At 46.4% G+C, this 21903-nt stretch overlaps 1 pseudogene; it reads right to left on the minus strand.

Moving 5' to 3' along the window:
- Nucleotides 1-6853: 6853 nt before the first annotated feature.
- Nucleotides 6854-21903, minus strand: part of LOC147081877 (pepsin A-like) — a 31421-nt pseudogene continuing 16371 nt past the window's right edge.

The raw sequence follows: 21903 nt of genomic DNA on the forward strand, positions 1-21903 counted from the left end.
GATGCAGATGCGGGCACATTATTAAGTGATAGCTGCACCTCCGGAATGACAGTGGTCCACTTATTTCCCCTGATTCTCAACAGTTTGACCAATAGCTTTTTTACATCTTCGTTTTTACGTTCCACCAGCCCCGCTGATTGCGGATGACGTGGCGTGCTGTGCTCCAACCCAATCCCCCTTTGTTCGCAGTAGCCTTTGAAGACCTTGGAGACAAAGGCTCCGCCTTGATCGGAGTGTAAGATTTTGGGTGCACCAGCTACAGTAATTATATCAGTAATAGCATTGGCGAGTGCGTTTTCTGAAACAGTTTTTGTGGGGACCAGCCAGCAGAAGGAAGTGCATCCATCAACACAAACGAGAACATGTCCATATTCCAAAGATGGGGGAAGTGGTCCAATGAAGTCAATAAAGAATTTTCCCATTGGTTCATCAGCTTTCACAGGAGCCAATGGTGGTGGCTTAATTAGTGATGACTTATTGGTTAAATTGCATGTGTCACAATTTGCCACGTACGTTTTACAGGCCTTAAGCATGCCTGGCCACCAATATAAGGGAGTCAATTTACAGAATATTCTTCTGTCACCACAATGTGTTTGACCTATGCCCTCGTGAGCTTATTTTACAAGCTGTTCTCATTTGTGGTACTCGTTTGTCTCAGGGGTACTTCTCGGTTTCCCTTGGATAACTTAACTAGCACAATACTAGGATGGTGTATTTTCTGAATAGATATATTGCTTATTCCTTCACACCCCCCTCTTGACCAAAAAAGGAACTGAAGCATCAAGACAGAGTTTGGTCAATATTACTAATAAGGTTACAATAGTGTAGTGTCCGCATATAAATAACACACGGACTGCAGGAGAACGGTAATAACAGGTGTTTACTGAACAGAGGGTATGCTGGAACTAACTGTACAAATTACTACATGGTGTTATATACAGGTGTGGTCACTACTGGTACTGCAGTATACAGGGGCTGTAAAAGATAGTTCCTCTCTTAAAGGTACATACATTACAATTCCTCCCCTTTTAGATAAACAGTACATAACATTCATTTAACAATTAAATAATAACTAATTACAATTACAATTTTCTTTGCACTATATACATCAGCTGAAAGTAATCATTTATAAATTCAGTCTTTGAGGAGGCTTCCTGATCCTGTCTGGATAGCGCCTTTCTCGAGTATCCTGTTCTTGCGGCGGAGTCGATTCTGCCTCATTGTCATTGGTTGGTTCGTCAGCTTCCAATACCACTGATTCTGAGGTAGACGCAATCTGTACTTCGGGTTCATCACCAGGTGCATATGATCGTGGCATGGGTTTGACTTGTTCCTGTGACTCTAGAATCTGGTCAGCATGGCGTCTCACGATGCTCTCTCCAACGTCCACTGTGTACATTAGTGGTCCCTGCCGTGTGCATATCGTTCCTGGCTGCCATTTTTCTGTTCGGTAGTCGCGGGCCAAGACTGGTTGCCCTATCTTGAAGCTCCTGGTTGGCTTCTCATTGATGTGCTGGAATTGCTTATTCTCAACATCTCATCTTATGTTTGGTTTGAGCAAATCCAGGCGACATCTTAACCTTCGGTTAAAGAACATCATGGCTGGAGCTTGGTTGGTGACTGCATGTGTCGCATTCTGGTAAGCAAACAAGAAATTATCCACCTTGTGTTGCAGTGGTATGTTGTCGTTATACATCGCCTTTGTTGCTTTTTTAAAGGTTTGAACAAACCTCTCAGCCAATCCATTTGTGGCTGGATGATATGGGGCGGATGTGTAATGCTTTACCCCATTATTCCTCAAAAACCTCCGGAAATCCTCGGACACAAACTGTGGTCCATTGTCGGAGCAAATCTGTTCTGGCAAGCCATTCCTGGCGAAGATGGTCCGTAGGACTGCAATAGTTTTCTCCGTGGTTGTGGAGGACATTTTGATGACCTCTGGCCATTTCGAATGTGCATCCACGGCGATTAAAAACATTGGGCTAGAAATTGAGTAAGGCCCCGCCAGCTCGCTTGCGCCCAAAAGTTACCGCTGGGCGCGGAGCCACTCGCGCCCGTCGGATATTCAGTTTCCGCTCCCCAACTCGAAGGCGGCCGTTATTCAAGTGTGTGGCCGCCCCCGCTTGGGGCGATGAAACTGAATGTCGGCGCGCTAGGTGCCGCAGTGCCACCCGCTGCGGAGCTGCAGGCTGTGGTACTGCAGGCCTTCCTCCCTCTCTTAAGGGGGAGGTGCCTGCAACAGCAAGATCGCCGCTCGCTAGTGCCGGCAAATGAGCCCGGCACCACGGAGAAGTGCCGGGCTCCCGGAAAACAGCCGGCAATGCCGCGGGGGGGGGGTGGTGGAGGAGGCCGGGGAAGGAGGTGCGGGCAGGCGGCCACCGAAAAAGCGGCCGGCCGCACCTCCACCTTAACTCGCCCCACTAAGGCTGCAGTACGGCACCGGTCTCTGAACGTTGTTTGCGGCCGCTACGGAAGAGGCGGCCGCTACTCAATATGGCGGTCGGGCTGGTATCGGGGTGGTAGCGGGGCACTGCGCACACCGATGACGTCATCAGTGGCGGCGCAGCGCTACTGGCTAACGCCACCATTACCGCAGCGCTGAATATCGGCGCAAACACATCAAGTGGCGCAGAAGCCCTCTTTGGGCGGTAACTGGGCACAACGCAACTGAATTTCTCGGCCATTGAGTCCATAAATGGACCAGCAAAATCAATGTGTACCCGTTGCCATGGAGATGAGGGCCACTCCCATGGGTGTAGCGGGGCCTGTGGTGGAGCGTTTTGGACTTTCTGGCATCCTGTGCAGCTCTTGGTCATTTCGTCGATTTCTTTATCGATTCCCGGCCACCACACAAACGCCCTGGCTAGGCTCTTCATTTTTACCCCTCCCAGATGACCCTCATGAAGCTCATTGAGCACTCTATCTCTCAACTTGGGTAGAATTACAACTCGGGATCCACACATCAAGGTCCCCCGGCACACTGACAGCTGTTCTCTCCTTGGCGAGAATGTAGGCAACAGTGAGTCGCCATGTGCTGGCCATCCCTTCACCGTCAAATCATAGACCAGAGAGAGTGTTGGGTCATTTCGGGATTCCTTCTCTATACTTGAGTTTGTAGCAGGTAGACATTCGACTATGGTCGAATGGAATATCTCAACAAGGTCCACTGCAGGTGCTTCCTCCACCGTAGGCAGCGGCAGGCGCGACAGCCCATCAGCGTTTCCATGCTGTTTCGTGCCCTTATACTCTATTTCGTATTGATGTGCCCCTAGAAAAAGGGACCATCTTTGCAGCCGTTGCGCCGTCATCACCGGAACGCCCTTCTTTGGGTTAAAAATGGAGACAAGAGGCTGGTGATCAGTCAGTAAGGTGAATTTCTGCCCGTGCAGATAGTGATTGAACTTCTTCACCCCCCACACCAGGCTGAGGGCCTCCCTGTCAATCTGGGCATAGTTACGCTCAGCTGAGGTTAACGAGCGTGACGCAAAGGCTATTGGCCTTTCTGAACTGTCAAGGAATTTGTGCGACAGCACCGCTCCAATGCCGTAGGGAGACGCATCACATGCCAACCGAATTGGTAGTGTTGGATTGTAGTGGGCCAATAATTCTTTTGAAGTGATTAGGCATTTACATTTCTGAAAGGCACGCTTACACTCATCACTCCATTTCCATGCTACTCCAGTTTGCAGCAGGGCGTTCAGTGGGTGCAGAATTGTAGACAAATTTGGCAAGAACTTATGGTAGTAGTTCACCAACCCGAGGAACGACTTCAGTTGCGACACATTTTCCGGTGCTGGAGCCTTGACTACTGCCTCAATCTTGTCTGGGGACTTAGGTAACCCCTCTTCATCAATCACATGGCCACAATATGAGATTTGTTTCCTGAAAAACTCACATTTGGGGCTGTTGGCTCGTAGCCCATATTCTTGTAATCTAGTGAGCACCTGCTCCAGGTTGGCAAGGTGTTCACTGTCATTTTCACCCGTAACCAGGATGTCGTCCAAATAACACTGGGTCCCCGGGATCCCTTGCAGGACTTGTTCCATCGCCCTCTGCCAAATAGCCAGAGCTGATGCTACCCCGAATACCAGTCGGTTGTACTGGTAAAGACCTTTGTGAGTGTTTATCGTGAGGTATTTTCTAGATGCTTCTTCTACCTCCATTTGTAGATACGCTTGGGCCAGATCAATCTTCGTAAAGCGTTTCCCTCCAGATAGTGAGGCAAAAATATCTTCTATCCACGGAAGTGGATATTGTACTGTGTGAAGGATTGGGTTCACAGTTACCTTAAAGTCCCCACAGATGCAAACCTTCTTCGGCTCCCCAGGCGTGCTGCTCAATGATTTCTTCATTACAGGAACGATGGGTGTGGCCCACTCGCTCCAGTCCACCTTGGACAGCACACCCGAATGCTCCAGACTCTCCAGCTCTGCTTCGACGGCTGGGCGGATCGCATACGGTACCGGTCTGGCCCTAAAAAATTTGGGGTTTGCGTTATCTTCAATTTTTATCATTGCCGTTATGCCTTTTAGAGTCCCAAGTCCTTGCTGGAACACCTCTTTCGCGTCAGTTAGAATTTTTGACAGTCGTCCAGGTGTGACGTCGTCATCCTTTTTGTCAGCCACAGTTAGCGCCTGAATGGAATGCCAATCCAATTGTATTTTTCGGATCCATTCACGTCCCAATAATGGTGGTCCTCCATCTTGTAGTATATATAGATACAGCTTCTGTGTTTCCTTGCCGTTGTATTTAACGGGCACCCTTATTTTTCCTCTGGGGTAGACTTTTTGCCCCGTATATGTCTTCAAGACAATGGACGTGTCCTTCAAGGGTATGTGTGAGAATAGCCACTCGTAGTCTCGTCGATTCATGACTGTTAGGGCTGATCCTGTGTCCAATTCCATCTTTACTTGGGACCCTGCTATCATGAGGGTGACCCAAATGGTTCGGTGATCCTCCTTTGCGATCACGTTGTGTAACTTTAGACAACTTAGTCTCCTGCTCCCGGAGTCATTATCACTCTTCTGATTTTCTGAACTACTGTCCGTCATCTTTTATACTTTCTTGTACTTTTCCTTAGTAGTTCTTTTAGAGTTGGTTTTCTTTCCCGACCTGCAGACTCGTGCTATGTGTCCCACTTTTCCACATTGCCTGCATACTTTGTCCTTAAACCAGCAATCCTTCTGGTCATGGGTTGTTCTGCCGCAGCAATAGCACTTTTCTGTTCCATATGCCATTTCATTGGTGCTATATTCTTGCGGTTTCTGTTGTATATCCGTAGCTCCCCGTGCTGCTGCTTCGTAGGATACTGCAACGCTGAAAGCCTTTTCTAGCGTAAGGTCCTTTTCCGAAAGTAGTCGTTTCTGGGTTCCTTCACTCTGGAGCCTGCAGACAAACTTATCCCTTAAGGTATCTGCCAGTCCTGTTCCGAACTGGCAGTGTTTCGATAACTTGCGTAGTTCCGTAAGATAGTCAGCATTACTTTCGTCTTTGTGCTGGTTTCTTTTATGGAACTTGAATCTTTCTGCTATCAGCAGCGGTGTAGGGTTTAGATGTTCCTGTAAGATATTGACAATCTCTTCAAAGCTTTTCTCCATTGGTTTAGCTGGGGTAATTAAATTCTGCAATAGGCCGTACGTTCTCGCGCCCATCAAATTCAATAATACCGACGCCTTCTTTTCATCGGCCACCTCATTTGCCCTGCAGTACACTTCAATTCTTTCCACATACGTGGTCCAGTCTTCTATTTCGTTGTCGAAAGCAGTGATGCTGCCACTCTTCGGCATCTTGGGTGGTTTAAAATGGCGCCTCCTTCTTCCCCAATGGATTAAAATGGCGCCTCCCGCACTTTTCCTTCTTCCCCCTCTGCTGCCAACGCTGCTCCTAGCGTTCTAAATAGTAATGGCGGTGCCCTGTGGATTTCACGCGCTTCCCTTGCGCTGCTGCCAACGCCGCTCTCGGCGGTCCTCGTGGCAAATGGCGGCGCCTCGCGGCTTTCTGCGCGTCTCTCTTTTGTTAATTAATTTTCTTAGTTTTATTCTTCTTCAACGCTGTCCACTGCGCATCTCTTTTCCTTTCCCCTTTTTTATTTTCTTTAACGCTGCCCGGCTCTTGAGCACCGGCTGCGCCCTGTGCGCTCCACCCTCTCTCTCTCTTTTCCTTCCCGACGACGCTGCTCGGCCCCCTTGCAGGGCCGCTCGATCGAGCTCTAGCCCGCCGCAGTCCGGAAAGGGTCAGCGCACTACCTGCTACCAGCCCGATTTGCTGGAACACCTTGACTGGAGAACCAAGCCCAGCTCTCCACAACCTCCCCTGCGATTCTCTGAACTCCGATGGATCACTGGGCGGTTGACCGTGGTCGACGCCCGTTGCTCTGGCTTCGACCTCCAAGAAGCTTCTTTTCAGGGATGGATCCCCGTGAGGTGATGCAGTACTGCAGGTGAGTTCGAACCTGCTCGTCGCCACTGTAGTGTCCGCGTATAAATAACACACGGACTGCAGGAGAACAATAATAACAGGTGTTTACTGAACAGAGGGTATGCTGGAACTAACTGTACAAATTACTACACGGTGTTATATACAGGTGTGGTCACTACTGGTACTGCAGTATACAGGGGCTGTAAAAGATAGTTCCTCTCTTAAAGGTACATACATTACAAGTTTGGTCCAATTTAATTAAAAGATTTCAGTTCATTGACTTTATTCTAGGGCTTTTTCTTTGCTGCATCTCAAGCAAAATCAGATGAGCTTGAGTACTCTTTAACCAGAGGCTCGCCAGGGTTTTATTTGAATTCTTGTTACCCTATGGTCCAGTGCTTCAATCATGGCGGATGAATGAGCAAAGCTTCAAAATGGGATCTGAATGTGCCTTAAATGAATAAATGAAAACTTGGATGAATAAATTAGGCAGCTTGGGCAAAGCCCATTCGGTTGTTTCCTCTGTCAAAGATGGAATAGTATGGCCCAATGAAGACATCTCCCAGAATCCAGAGCCCTCCAGAAGAGGATGGAAGATACATGCTTTCAAATCCACTTAAGCAGTCACCTTGCACCTGGAAGAAATGCAAAGTGTGAGAGTCAGTTCCCTAGAACTACTTTGTTGCTAATTCTGATTCTTCTGTGTGTATATTAATAAAAAATGAAAAGAACATCCACAGTTTCTTCTTTAGTGATCACTATGCTATGTTAAATCAAAAAATTCACAGAAATGTAAATTCTTTGGTCCATCAGTCTCTCAATTGGTCCACCGATGTGCCACAGACACTATTCTACATTACACATTCATGGGTGCAGTACTGACAACACTCAAGAAGTTCGACAGCATCCAGAACAAAGCAGTCCACATGATCGACAGGCCATCCAGCACCTTAAACACCCACTCCCTCCATCACTGGCACACCCGGGCTGCAGTGTGTACTATCTACAGGATGCACTGCAGCAACTCGCCAACATTGCTTCAACAGCACCTCCCAAACTCGAATCCCCATCACAAGAGCAGCAGTTCCATGGAACACCATCAACTCCAAGTTCCCTTCCAAGTCACATACCATCCTGACATGGACATATATCACCGTTCCTTCATCGTCGCTGGGTCAAAATCCTGGAACTTCTTCTTTAACAGAATTGTGGGTATACGTTCACCACACGGAGTGCAGAGATTCAAGAAGTTGGCTCATCACCACTTTCTCAAGAGCAACTAGGGATAGACAATAAATGCTGGCCTTGATAGTGACGCCCATATCCAAAGAATGAATAAATAAAATATTGACATCTTCTCTTGCTTTATTAATTGATATGGAAGTTCATTTTTTAACTAAATGTAGTATCGTTACTCAATCTTACCACTTTGTACATTTTCATTAATTTTCTGCTCATTTTCTTATCTTGCAGTTAACTGAGAAGCAATCTTACTGGATACTGAAGTCAGAGAACATAGTGAAACCATTCAAAGTCAGGTTTATCAAATTAAAACAAAAACATACCATGATTGTGTATTCAGATGGAGAAAGGTGATAGTCAATTACATTGATTGTGAAGACCACATCAGGCATGTTGGGCAGATTGTTACAGTTGATGGAGTACTGTAAAAAGGGTGAAGTATTTAACAATGGTCGTCAGTAGAATGTTCTCAGAGAAGCATTGCAGGAAATACTTGTATAAATAATAAAATCAATGATGTAATCATTGGATGTACAGTTGGTCACGTTTAAAAGCAGCTGTGGCTACATTCCAGCACAAGTGCCAAAATGGTCCCGTGAGGAACCTGCGTCATTGATCCCGCTTGATATTCTGAGGTTTGTGGGGAGGTTCCCTGCAACCTAAGAGTGTATGGAGGCCATCTACCTGCCCCCAGAGGCTGTAAAAATGGCCGTTAATTGCTGGGCTTGTGGAGGAGAAACTGATGGGGGAACCCCCCAGGATGAGGGTTAAAATGCCTCCACTGGCCCCCTTCGTAAGGGGGTCAAATTAAAAAAATATATTTTTACCCTTTCTTTGTGGGTACAGGCTGCAACCCAATTCCCTCGGTGAGACTCACATCCACCATTTAGCAGCCTGGTTTCACCAGGTGTCCCGGCATTGATGATCCGTTGGGCCTTTGAGAGGCTGGGCTTACCGGGCACACAGGAACTCCCAGCATTGAGAATCTCCAGCCCTCCTAAATCAGTAGTCTTGTTTGGAGCTGGTGTAAGCTCCACCCTTCACAAGATGCCCGGGAAACCGTAACCCAAAGCCGGGACCAGCCTAATTTGTAGCCCTACAGGCGCTCTTCCACCTGACTTACAGTGGGAGGGCAGTGGAAGCCCTATAGACTCCTGGTTTAACAGGCCTTAAATTTAGTCATTTTGATGGGAGCTAAGCTTGATTCCTGAGATTCTTTTGGATCTTGCAGCTAGCTAGGAAAGCCAGAAACAAGTGCTTCTAAAGGGTGTTCTGTAATACAGAGCAATAACAGAAGAGAAATGACAATATACGCTACTGATTGATTCAGTTAGCTTTTTAATTTTTTAAGAACAAAACTCTTAAATAAAGCATCACCTTATAAATACTACAAAATGAAAAATACATAACTGCAACCTCCCTTGGTTCATTGTAAAGTCTGATCTGTACCATAGAGGCTTACCTCGCCATAATATCCTTCTGTCGCACCAATGTATTGCTGGATCTTGCTGATGGGTCCACTGGGACCAGTGAGCAGAGCAGTACCAGTATCAACAATGGCCTGACAGCCCTCACTGCAGCCCACAACCTGCCCATTGATTGTCACTCTGAAAGAGGAAAAGGTGGTTACAGTTGATTGAATTCTTTCCCTCCATAAACCTCTCCGCCTCTCTCACTCTCTCTCTCCTTCTTTAAGATGCTCCTTAAAACATACCTTTTTGACCAAGCTTTTGGTCAGCTGCCCGAATACCTCCACATGTGGTTTGATGTCAAATTCTGTTTGATAAAGCTCCTGTAAAGCACCTTGGGACACATATAAATGCAAGTTGTTGTTGTTAACCCTGAAACTAAGATATTTGTGAAAAACACAAGCAGAGCTGAACCAAAGAGGTGAATCTAAATTTAAATATGCCAATATTGGGTCAGACATTTTCCAGGCATCCTATGGGCATGGGACGTTGGCCCCTGAGAATGGCCTGTTGTGCCCATTTTACCTCCGTTAAAACAGGTGCAATGAGGTCCAATTTGTACTCTCGCACGTCTAATGAGCAGCTGGCCCTATTTCTCGTTCATTAATTTTAATCAGTCAGTTTTAATGGACAGCAAATCATGCAGGATGGATTCTTGGCACATGATTCTCCAAGTACTCTGAGTGTGTGCTCTCGGCAAGCAATGGTCTGCAATAAGTTTACCCTTAGATGGATTGCGCCTCTGTTTGCTCAGGCTGGACTTAAACAATGGTTCAATTGTGACCTGGAAGCTATCCTTGAGTTAGCTCGTTCCCTGTGTTTATTCCTGATCATTGAAAGGCGTTGCAGTATTATCACACTAACGCAACTGCTACCCCATTGTATTTAATATTTACACTTGCAATGTTGAGTGCAACTTGATTGTTACAGAATGCGTGCCAATTGTGAAATGGGTCAGTCATTTACCTGTCCAATCTGATCTGCCAGCAAGTTTGGTGAGTGACGGGCACCCAGTTAACTTGACCTGTAAAGTGGTTTTCATCATATCCACCAAATACCACTTCACTTCCGGACTGACCAGCCCCTCTGTAAAACAATTTAACCAGAATGTTATTGAAATGAGCATAAACAGAGATTCAGATATTCCTGATTAACAATATGTTTTACTGGCTGGCCCAATGTGGCTTCATTAACCAGTGGAAATTAGACCCAAGCCAATATTTTGCGAAATAAATAAGAAAAGAAAACTTGATCCTCACTGTGCTGGTTGGAATGAAACGTTGTTCTTTCCATAATCCCTGAAAGAGATTGCAATTATCCAATTTCCCATCTTGGATCGATAAATCAATTAAAAAATCTAAAGGAGTTGAATTTGTCCATTGGGATCCAGTTGGACGTGCTTCAGACTTTGCCAGAAGGTGGAGAGGTCACCTGACATGAAAACAGTTCATCCAGGTGAGAGAACAAACACAAGGAAGGGCGAGAAAAGGCCCATCGGCTTTAAAGAAAGAAGGTTCTGTGGTGACCTTAAGTAAATACACTATTTTAAGCAGGGAACTACGGAGATGGAAGTACAAGGTGGTAAGAAAACCGACCTGCTCAGGTAAAAAGCAAACATGTCCTGTTCCACCAGGTCATCAGACATCATGTTATCAAACACAGGTGTGGCACTTGATGCTGCAATGCTTGGATAGGCCAATCCAAGAATTCCATCAAACGAAGCGTAGTAGAATGAATTCCCAGGTTCAGACTCACTTCAACCAAATTCCTGCTGACTGATAGCTATGTTCGATACCTAGACAAAAGGAAAAAGCTAACTTGTTATAGTAATCTGTGATTTTATGATTAAGGTTATTCACCAGGTAGTGCTGTAGCCAATGCTGCTGCTAAGGTCAGAGATTTGCTTCCTGTTAAGGTCAGAGGTTTGCTTCCTGCCAAGGTCAGCAAAGGTGCAATGCCTGGATGCAAGGCTGCCTGGTTGTTTCGCAGTCATTTAATAAAGTACTCTTATTAATCCTAATACCTCTCCTCTTCGATTCCTTGTCTCACTACATGGATTTATCACATTTGGCGACGAGGTAACTAAAGGACTCTGAATAAAGAAGAAAAGTCTGCCAGGACGATTAAACAACAGAATTAGAAGCTATAGTTAGCTACCAGCTGGAAGAGAGCATGGCTACCACGGTTTCTGCTTTTGATAGTCAAGCACAAACCTGGGAGGAATACTGTGAAGTGTTGGGTTATTTTTTCGAAGCAAATGAAATAAATGATGCTGGAAAAAGGAAAGCCATTCTGCTTAGTTCAGTGGGAAGCCAAACCTACAGTTTGATGAAAAATCTGCTCAGTCCTGTAAAGCCTGGAGACAAATCATTTGTTGAATTAGTGGCCTTGCTAAAAGAACATTTCAACCCTAAGCCGAGTGCGATTGTACAGCAGTTCAAGTTTAATTCACGGAACAGGAAATAGGAAGAGAGTGTAATGGACTATGTAGCGGTGTTGCGTAAATTAGCACATGATTGCAATTATGGGAACAACCTGAAGGAAATGCTGAGAGATAGGCTAGTTTGTGGAATAATGGATGACCGAATGCAGCGCAGATTATTATCCGAGACTGGGCTTACTTATGAAAAAGCATTGGAACTTGCTCAAGCCATAGAGACAGCGAACCGAGATGTAAAAGAAATACAGGGTTCAGACAGGGCTAATGCTACGCAAGTTGCAGGTCAGGTTGTTGTGCACAAGTTGAACATGCGTCAGAAAGCACAACGTGAGCATGTGAAGGCATGTTATAGATGCAAGGGCGATCACCTGGTGAGTGAATGCTGGTTTCTGGAGGAAAAGTGCTACAAGTATGGGAAACAAGGACACATAAAACGAGCTTGCAGGGCGAAATCACCTGTGGAGGAATCCAAACCAAAAGGGGGAGGACAGCAAAACCTCCCAATCCTGAATCCTCCACCACCTAGAAGGACAAGAGCAGCAGGTGCAAGGGGGAGGGATTCAAATTCCTGGGACATTGGAACCGGTTCTGGGGGAGGTGGGACCAGTACAAACTGGACGGTTTGCACCTGGGCAGGACCCGGACTGATGTCCTAGGGGGAGTGTTTGCTAGTGCTGTTGGGGAGGGTTTAAACTAAAATGACAGGGGTTTGGGAACCTGTGCAGGGAGACAGAGGAAAGGGAAACGAGGATAGAAGCAAAAGACAGGAAGGAGAAAAGCAAAAGTGGCACTCAGATAAATCAAGGGTTTAAATCAAAAATGGCCACAATAAATAATAATTCTAAAAGGTCTAAGAGTGTTAAAAAAACAAACCTGAAGGCTTTGTGTCTTACTGCGAGGAGCATTCGTAATAAGGAAAACTGCTAATGTAACGCCCTTATTTAAAAAGGGCAGTAGACAGAAGGCTGGAAACTATAGACCGGTTAGCCTAACATCTGTGGTAGGCAAAATATTGGAGTCCATTATTAAGGAGACAGTAACAGGACATTTGGATAATCATAATTTAATGGGACAAAGTCAGCATGGTTTTATGAAGGGGAAGTCATGTTTGACAAATTTGCTGGAGTTCTTTGAGGAAGTAACATATAGGATGGATAAAGGGGAACCAGTGGACGTAGTGTATTTAGACTTCCAAAAGGCATTTGACAAGGTGCCACACAAAAGATTTTTGCTTAAGATAAAAAATCACGGGATTGGGGGTAATATTCTGGCATGGATAGAGGATTGGCTATCTAACAGAATGCAGAGAGTTGGGATAAATGGTTCATTCTCAGACTGGCAATCAGTAACTAGTGGTGTTCCACAGGGGTCAGTGCTGGGTCACCAACTCTTTACAATCAATATTAACAATTTGGAGGAGGGGACCGAGTGTAACATATCAAAGTTTGCAGATGATACTAAGATGGGACGGAAAGTAGTGAGTGAGGAGGACATAAAAAACCTGCAAGGGGACATAGACAGGCTAAGTAAGTGGGCAGAGATTTGGCAGATGGAATACAATACTGGAAAGTGTGAGGTTATGCACTTCGGCAGGAAAAATCGTAGAGCAAGAAACTGGAAAGTACTGAAGGACAAAGGGATCTAGAAGCTACATCATTAAATAAATTTAAAACAGAAATAGAGAGTTTCCTAGAAGTAAAGCGAATAAAGGGTTATGGGGAGCGGGCAGGAATTTGGACATGAGTCTAGGTTCGGATTGGTCATGGTCCTGTGGGTAGCGGAACGGGCCCAGGGGCCATGTAGCCTGATCCTGCTCCTATTTCGTGTGTCTAATTCTGTTAGATTCAGGAGATGGTTCTGTGATAGTAGATTGGCGGTTAGGATCAGATCAGCCATGATCATATTGAATGGCAGAGCAGGCTCAAGGGGCCGATTGGCCTACTCCTGCTCCTATTTCTTATGTTCTTATGTAATACTTCTTTTGAAGTGATTAGGCATTTACATTTCTGAAAGGCACGCTTACACTCATCACTCCATTTCCATGTTACTCCAGTTTGCAGCAGGGCGTTCAGTGGGTGCAGAATTGTAGATAAATTCGGCAAGAACTTATGGTAGTAGTTCATCAACCCGAGGAACGACCTCAGTTGCGACACATTTTCCGGCGCTGGAGCCTTGACTGCTGCCTCAATCTTGTCTGGGGACTTATGCAACCCTTCCTCATCAATCATGTGGCCACAATACGAGATTTGTCTCCTGAAGGACTCGCATTTGGGGCGGTTGTCTCGTAGCCCATATTCTTGTAATCTAGTGAGCACCTGCTCCAGGTTGGCAAGGTGTTCACTGTCATTTTCGCCCGTAACCAGGATGTCGTCCAAATAACACTGGGTCCCCGGGATCCCTTGCAGGACTTGTTCCATCGCCTTTTGCCAAATAGCCGGGGCTGATGCTACCCCGAATACCAGTTGGTTGTACTGGTAAAGACCTTTGTGAGTGTTTATCGTGAGGTATTTCCTAGATGCTTCTTCCACCTCCATTTGTAGATACGCTTGGGCCAGATCAATCTTCGTAAAGCGTTTCCCTCCAGATAGTGAGGCGAAAATATCTTCTATCCGTGGCAGTGGACATTGTACTGTGTGCAGGACTGGGTTCACAGTTACCTTGAGGTCCCCACAGATGCGAACCTTCTTCGGCTCCCCAGGCGTACTGCTCAATGATTTCTTCATTACAGGAATGATAGGTGTGGCCCACTCGCTCCAGTCCACCTTGGACAGCATACCCGAATGCTCCAGACTCTCCAGCTCTGCTTCAACGGCTGGGCGGATCGCGTACGGTACCACTCTGGCCTTTAAAAATTTTGGGTTTGCGTTATCTTCGATTTTTATCGTTGCCGTTACTCCTTTTAGAGTCCCAAGTCCTTGTTGGAACAGCTCTTTCGCGTCAGTTAGAATTTTTGACAGTCGTCCAGGTGTGACGTCGTCATCCTTTTTGTCAGTCACAGTTAGCGCCTGAATGGAATGCCAATCCAATTGTATTTTTCGGATCCATTCACGTCCCAATAATGGTGGTCCTCCATCTTGTAGTATATATACGTACAGTTTCTGTGTTTCCTTGCCGTTGTATTTAACTGGCACACTTATTTTTCCTCTGGGGTAGACTTTTTGCCTCGTGTATGTCTTCAATACAATGGACGTGTCCTTCAAGGGTATGTGTGAGAATAGCCGCTCATAGTCTCGTCGATTCATGACAGTTAGGGCTGATCCTGTCCCAATTCCATCTTTACTTGGGACCCTGCTATCATGAGGATGACCCAAATGGTTTGGTGATCCTCCTTTGCGATCACGTTGTGTAACTTTAGACAACTTAGTCTCCTGTTCCCGGAGTCATTATCACTCTCCTGATCATCTGAACTACTGTCTGTCATTTTTTTTACTTTCTTGTACTTTTCCTTAGTAGTTCTTTTAGTGTTGGTTTTCTTTCCCGACCTGCAGACTCTTGCTATGTGTCCCATTTTCCCACATTGGCTGCATACTTTGTCCTTAAACCAGCAGTCCTTCTGATCATGGGTTGTTCTGCCGCAGCAATAGCACTTTTCTGCTCCATATGCCATTTCGTTAGCACTGTACTCTTGTGGTTTCTGTTGTATTTCCGCAGCTCCCCGTGCTGCTGCTTCGTAGGATACTGCCATGCTGAAAGCCTGTTCTAGCGTCAGGTCCTTTTCCGAAAGTAGTCGTTTCTGGGTTCCTTCACTCTGGAGCCCGCAGACAAACTTATCCCTTAAGGTGTCTGCCAGTCCTGCTCTGAACTGGCAGTGCTTCGATAACTTGCGTAGTTCCGTAAGATAGTCAGCATTGCTCTCACCTTTTTGCTGGTTTCTCTTATGGAACTTGAATCTTTCTGCTATCAGCAGCGGTGTAGGGTTTAGGTGTTCCTCTAAGATATTAACAATCTCTTCAAAACTTTTCTCCATTGGTTTAGCTGGGGTAATTAAATTCCGCAATGGGCCGTACGTTCTCGCGCCCATCAAATTTAATAATACCGACGCCTTCTTTCCATCGGCCACCTCATTTGCCTTGCAGTACACTTCAATTCTTTCCACATACGTGGTCCAGTCTTCTACCTGTTGTCGAAAGCAGTGATACTGCCACTCTTCGGCATCTTGTGTGGTTTAAAATGGCGCCTCCCGCGCTTTTTCTTCTTCCCCAATGGATTAAAATGGCACCTCCCGCGCTTTTCCTTCTTCCCCAATGGAATAAAATGGTGCCTCCCGCGCTTTTCCTTCTTCCCCTTGCTGCCACGCTGCTCCTAGCATTCTACAGGTTAATAGCGGTGACCTGCGGCTTCGGCGCGTCTCACTTTTTCTTCCCCTCCTTTTATTTTCTCTACGCTGCCCGGTTTTTGAGCACCCTGTGCGCTCCACCCTCTCTCTCTCTCTTTTCCTCCCGACGACGCTGCACGGCCCCTTTGCAGAGCCGCTCAATCAAGCTCGAGCCCACCGCAGTCCGGAAGGGTCAGCGCACTACCTGCTACCAGCACGATTTGCCGGAACACCTCGCCTCGGGAGCCAAGCCCAGCTCTCCACAGCCTCCCCTGCAATTCTCCGAACTCCGATGGATCCCTGGGCGGTTGCCCGCGGTCGACGCCCGTTGCTCTGACTTCGACCTCCAAGAAGCTTCTCTTCAGGGAAAGATCGCCGTGAGGTGATGCAGTACTGCAGGTGAGTTCGAACCTGCTCGTCGCCAGTGTAGTGTCCGAGTATCAATAATTCACGGACTGCAGGAGAACAATAATAACAGGTATTTACTGAACAGAGGGTAAGCTTAAACTGAAAATACAGAAGCCTGCTATGGCTTTATATACAGGTGTGGTCACTGCCGGTACTACAGTATAAAATCAGTTCTCTCTTAAAGGTACATACACAACACCCAGGACCCCAGCCATACTGCCTCCACCATACTGAATGGTGAACGGTTGGTTTCTTGTCTGATATGTTGAGGACTTGCTTGGTGAATATCTCTTGTGGTTCACTGCAAAAATAGTACACGCTTCATAACACTCAATTTAATGGTTTGGTTGTTTTATTCCACTACTGAGTTAAGGATAGATCTGACCAAAAATCTTCTTTCTAATTCTTTATTTGTAGTCCCATTTGTTTCTGTTGAATTTTGCGCTCATTTAGGTGGGGGATGTTGGTGCTGGCTATTGAACCACTTTACATATCAGGCAACTAGCAGTAGCATCACGAGCTCACAGGGTCAAGTACAGCATGGGTTAGATTTAGAGGAAAGCTACCTTTGTGCTGTCCCAACAATGGGCCTCTGCTGTAACACATCAATGTAATATTTTCCGTTTCTCCATACAACCATCGTATGGCTTCTCTGAGTCAGATTGCCAGTTCGTGTCACAGTAGGACACAGTTCATGTCCTGTGGGCCCATGATCATGAGGAACTAGGTTACGACGGCCCAAGTTGATTTTATGTAGGAGACCTTTGGCCCATCAACGCGAAAGGACAAAAAAGAAAGGCTTGTGTTTCTATAGCACCTTTTGTTAAGTCCGTGAATGATTGAGACACGGACTAGCAGGAGTGAAAACAAATAGATCTTTACTGGTGAAAGGCATAAACGAAACTAAACAACAGAGGCTCTCTAGCGCCTTTTATACAGGGGTGGTCACTGCCGGTACTGCAGTCTGAGACCAGTTATTCTCTTAAAGGTACATACACAACAATTCCTCCCCTTTTAGATAAACAGTACATAACATTCATTTAACAACTAAATGATAACGAATTACAATCACAATTACTGTTACTAGATACAGTGGTTAAGTTAAGCAATTATAAGTTCAGTCTTTGAGGAGGCTTCCTGATTCTGTCTGGATAACGCCTCTTTGGGGTAACAGGTTCTTCTGGCAATGTTGAGTCAGAATCAATGTCGTTGTTTGGTTTCTCTGCTTCCAATATTACCGGTTCTGTGGTAGCTGCAATTGGAACGTCGATTTCATTACCAGGTGTATCAGATCGGGGTGTGGAGTTGACGTTTTCCAGTGACTCAAGAATCTGGTCAGCATGGCGTCTTACAATGCTCTCCCCAACGTCCACGGTATACATGAGAGGTCCTTGTCGTGTACAAATCGTTCCTGGCTGCCATTTCTCAGTGCGGTAGCCCCGGGCCAAAACTGGTTGACCTATCTTAAAACTCCTGGTCGGCCTTTCATTCATATTCTGAAACTGCCTGTTCTCCACATCTCTTCGGACGTTTGGCTTAACCAAATCCAAGCGGCATCGTAGTCTTCGCTTGAAGAACATCATGGCTGGAGTTTGGTTGGTAACCGCATGTGTCGCATTCCGGTAGGCAAACAAGAAGTTGTCCACCTTGTGTTGTAGGGGTATATCTTCATTACACATTGCCTTGATAGCCTTCTTGAATGTTTGGACAAACCTCTCGGCCAATCCATTAGTGGCTGGATGATATGGGGCAGATGTGTAATGCTTAACACCATTGTTCTTTAAGAAACTCCGGAACTCTTCAGACACAAACTGTGGTCCATTGTCAGAGCAAATCTGTTCAGGCAGCCCATTCCTGGCGAATATGGTTCGTAAAACTGTGATAGTTTTTTCCGTGGTGGTTGAGGACATTTTTATTACCTCTGGCCACTTTGAATGTGCATCCACCGCAATTAAAAACATTGAGTCCATGAAGGGACCAGCAAAATCAATGTGCACCCTTTGCCATGGAGATGAGGGCCACTCCCATGGATGCAGAGGAGCTTGTGGTGGGGCGTTTTGGACCTTCTGGCATCCTGCACAGCTCTTGGTCATCTCTTCGATTTCTCTATCGATTCCCGGCCACCACACAAACGCTCTGGCTAAGCTCTCCATTTTTATCCCACCCAGATGACCCTCATGAAGCTCATTGAGCACTCTATCTGTCAACTTAGGTGGAATTACTACTCTGGATCCACACATCAAGGTTCCTCTGCACACTGACAGCTGTTCTCTTCTCGGCGAGAATGCTGGCAGCAGTGGTTCGCCATGTGCTGGCCATCCCTTCACCGTTAAATCATAGACCCGTGATAGTGTCGGGTCATTCCGTGTTTCCTTTTCTATGTTTGCATTCGTCACAGGGAGACATTCGACTATGGTCGAGTGGAATAACTCCATTGGATCCACTGCAAGGTCTTCTTCTTCCACCATCGGCAACGGTAGACGTGACAATCCATCAGCATTTCCATGCTATTTAGTTCCTTTGTACTCGATGTCATATTGGTGTGCCCCTAGGAAAAGGGACCATCTCTGCAGCCGTTGTGCTGTCATTATCGGTACGCCCTTCTGAGGGTTGAAAATGGAGACAAGAGGTTGATGATCGGTTAGTAGAGTAAATTTTTGACCGTGCAGATAGTGATTGAACTTCTTCACCCCTCACACTAGGCTGAGGGCCTCTCTGTCAATCTGGGCGTAGTTACGCTCGGCAGAAGTTAACGAGCGTGACACAAAAGCTATCGGCCTCTCCAAACCATCAAGGAATTTATGTGACAGTACCGCCCCAATGCCGTAGGGAGACGCATCACACGTCAGCCTGATTGGGAGTGCTGGGTTGTAGTGAGCCAATACTTCTTTGAAGTGATTAAGTCCTTACTCTTCTGAAAAGCACGTTTACAATCATCGCTCCATTTCCATGCTACCCCCGTTCGTAGCAGGGCGTTCAGCGGGTGCAGAATTGTCGACAAATTCGACAAAAACTTATGATAGTAATTCACCAACCCGAGGAATGACCTCAGTTGCGACACATTTTCAGGCACTGGGGCCTTAACAACCGCTTCAGTTTTGTCAGGGGACTTATGTAACCTCTCTTCACCAATCACGTGGCCACAATACGATATCTGTTTCTTAAAAAATTCGCACTTGGGGCGGTTGGCTCGCAGCCCATGTTCCCGTAGTCTAGTGAGCACCTGTTCTAGGTTGTTAAGGTGTTCACTGTCATCTTCACCTGTTACAAGGATGTCGTCCAAGTAACACTGAGTCCCCGGAATCCCTTGCAGAACTTGTTCCATCGCTCTTTGCCATATCGCCGGAGCCGATGCTACTCCGAATACCAATCCATGATACTAGTAAAGACCTTTGTGAGTGTTTATCATGAGACACTTTCTAGAGGACTCTTCAACCTCCATCTGCAAATATGCTTGTGCTAGGTCAATTTTTGTAAAACGCTTCCCTCCAGACAGCGAGGCGAAGATGCCTTCTATCCTTGGAAGAGGATATTGAACTGTGTGAAGGACAGGGTTCACCGTCACCTTGAAATCCCCACAGATGCGAATCTTCCTTGGCTCTCCGGACTTATTGCTTAATGTTTTCTTCATGATAGGAACGATGGGTGTCGCCCACTCGCTCCAGTCGACCTTAGACAACATGCCCGCCTTCTCCAGATTCTCCAGCTCTGCCTCGACGGCTGGGCGAATTGCATATGGTACCGGTCTCGCTTTGAAAAACTTGGGAACTGCATTCTCTTCTATTTTTAACGAGGCAGTTACGCCTTTAAGCGTGCCCAGTTCTTGTTGAAATACCTCTTTGGCGTTAGCTAAGATTGTTGACAATCGTCCAGGAGTGACGTCTTCATCTTTTTTACCGTCCACCGTCATTGCATGAATGGAATGTCAATCTAAGTTTATCTTCCTGATCCATTCCCGTCCCAATAACGGTGGTCCACCATTTGGCAGTATGTAGAGATACAATTTCCGTATTTTCTTGCCATTGTATTCGACAGGCACCCTTATTTTTCCTCTGGGGTATACTTTTTGCCCCGTATACATCATCAAGATGATGGATGTCTCTCTCAAGGGTATGTGTGAAAATAGCCGCTCGTAGTCTCGTCGATTCATGACGGTTAGCGCTGATCCTGTATCCAATTCCATTTTAACTTGGGACCCTGCTATCGTGAGGGTGACCCAAATGGTTCGGTGATCCTCTTTTGCGATTACATTGTGAAGTTTGAGACAGCTTAATCTCCTGTTCTCGGATTCACTATCGCTCATCTGGTCTTCGGAACTACTGTCCGTCATCTTTTGTACTTTCTTGTACGGTTCCTTAGTAGCCTTTTTGTTGTCGCTGGTCTTCTTCCCAGACCTACAAACTCGTGCAATGTGTCCAATCTTCCCGCATTGTCTGCATATTTTGTCTTTGGACCAGCAGTCCTTCTGGTCATGGTTAGTTCTGCCGCAGCGATAACATTTTGCAAATCCCCGTGTCATTTCGTGGGTGCCGTATTCCTGTGGTTTTTGTTGAATTTCTGCAGCTCCCCTGGCTGCTGCTTCATACGATACTGCCACGCTGAAAGCCTTATCTAGCGTCAGCTCTTTTTCTGTGAGTAACTTCTTCTGTGTTCCTTCACTCAGGAGTCCACAGACAAATTTGTCCCGTAGGGTATCTGCCAGTCCTGCTCCGAACTGGCAGTGCTTTGATAGCTTGAGTAGTTCCATAAGATACTCAGCATTGCTCTCATCTTTGTGCTGAGTTCTCCTGTGGAATTTAAATCTTTCTGCTATCAACAGCGGTGCAGGGTTTAAGTGCTCCTGTAGAACAGCAATAATTTCGTTAAAACTCTTCGCCTTCGGTTTGGCTGGAGTAATCAGATCCCGCAATAGGCCGTACGTTCTAGCGCCCATTAAGTTTAGCAATATTGATGTCTTTTTCCCCTCTGCTATTTCATTTGCCTCGAAATATACCTCGACTCTTTCCAAATACGTGGTCCAGTCCTCTAATGTATTATCAAAAGCAGTGATACAGCCAGTTTTCGGCATCTTGCAAATCTAAAATGGCGCCTCCCGCGCTTTGCCTTCTTCCCCGATTTAACAAAATGGCGCCTCCCGCGTTTTGTCTTCTTCCCCGCTGTTGTTAGCGCTGCTTTCCGCGGTTTCTTGCGCGTATTCTTTTTCTTTTATTATTTTTCCGTCGTGGAGCGGACCCTCTGGGACACTTCCCTCCCTCTTCTTAGGTCCGAACGCTGCCCAGCTTCGAAACACCGGCCGCGCCCTGTGTGCTCCACCCTCTCTCTCTCTCTTTGCTTCCCGACTCGCTGCCCGGCCCCGTTGAAAGGCCACCCGATCGAGCTTCAGCCCGCCGCAGCCCAGGAAGGATCAGAGCACTACCTGCCACCAGCCCGATTAGCTGGGAAACCACGGACCGAGGAACCCAGCCTGGCTCTGGAACGTCGCTCCTGCAAAGCCTTGAACCCGATGATTGACGGTCGACGCCCGTTCCTCGAGTTTCAATGGACTCTATTTTTTTTTCTTCCGACCTTCAACAACGTCGTCGGAGCTGCTGCCGAGTTGCAGGTAAGTACGT

The sequence above is a fragment of the Somniosus microcephalus genome, unplaced genomic scaffold, assembly GCF_052327205.1.
Source record: "Somniosus microcephalus isolate GS21.2 unplaced genomic scaffold, FLI_Smic_1.0 scaffold321, whole genome shotgun sequence".
NCBI classification, from domain to species: domain Eukaryota; kingdom Metazoa; phylum Chordata; class Chondrichthyes; order Squaliformes; family Somniosidae; genus Somniosus; species Somniosus microcephalus.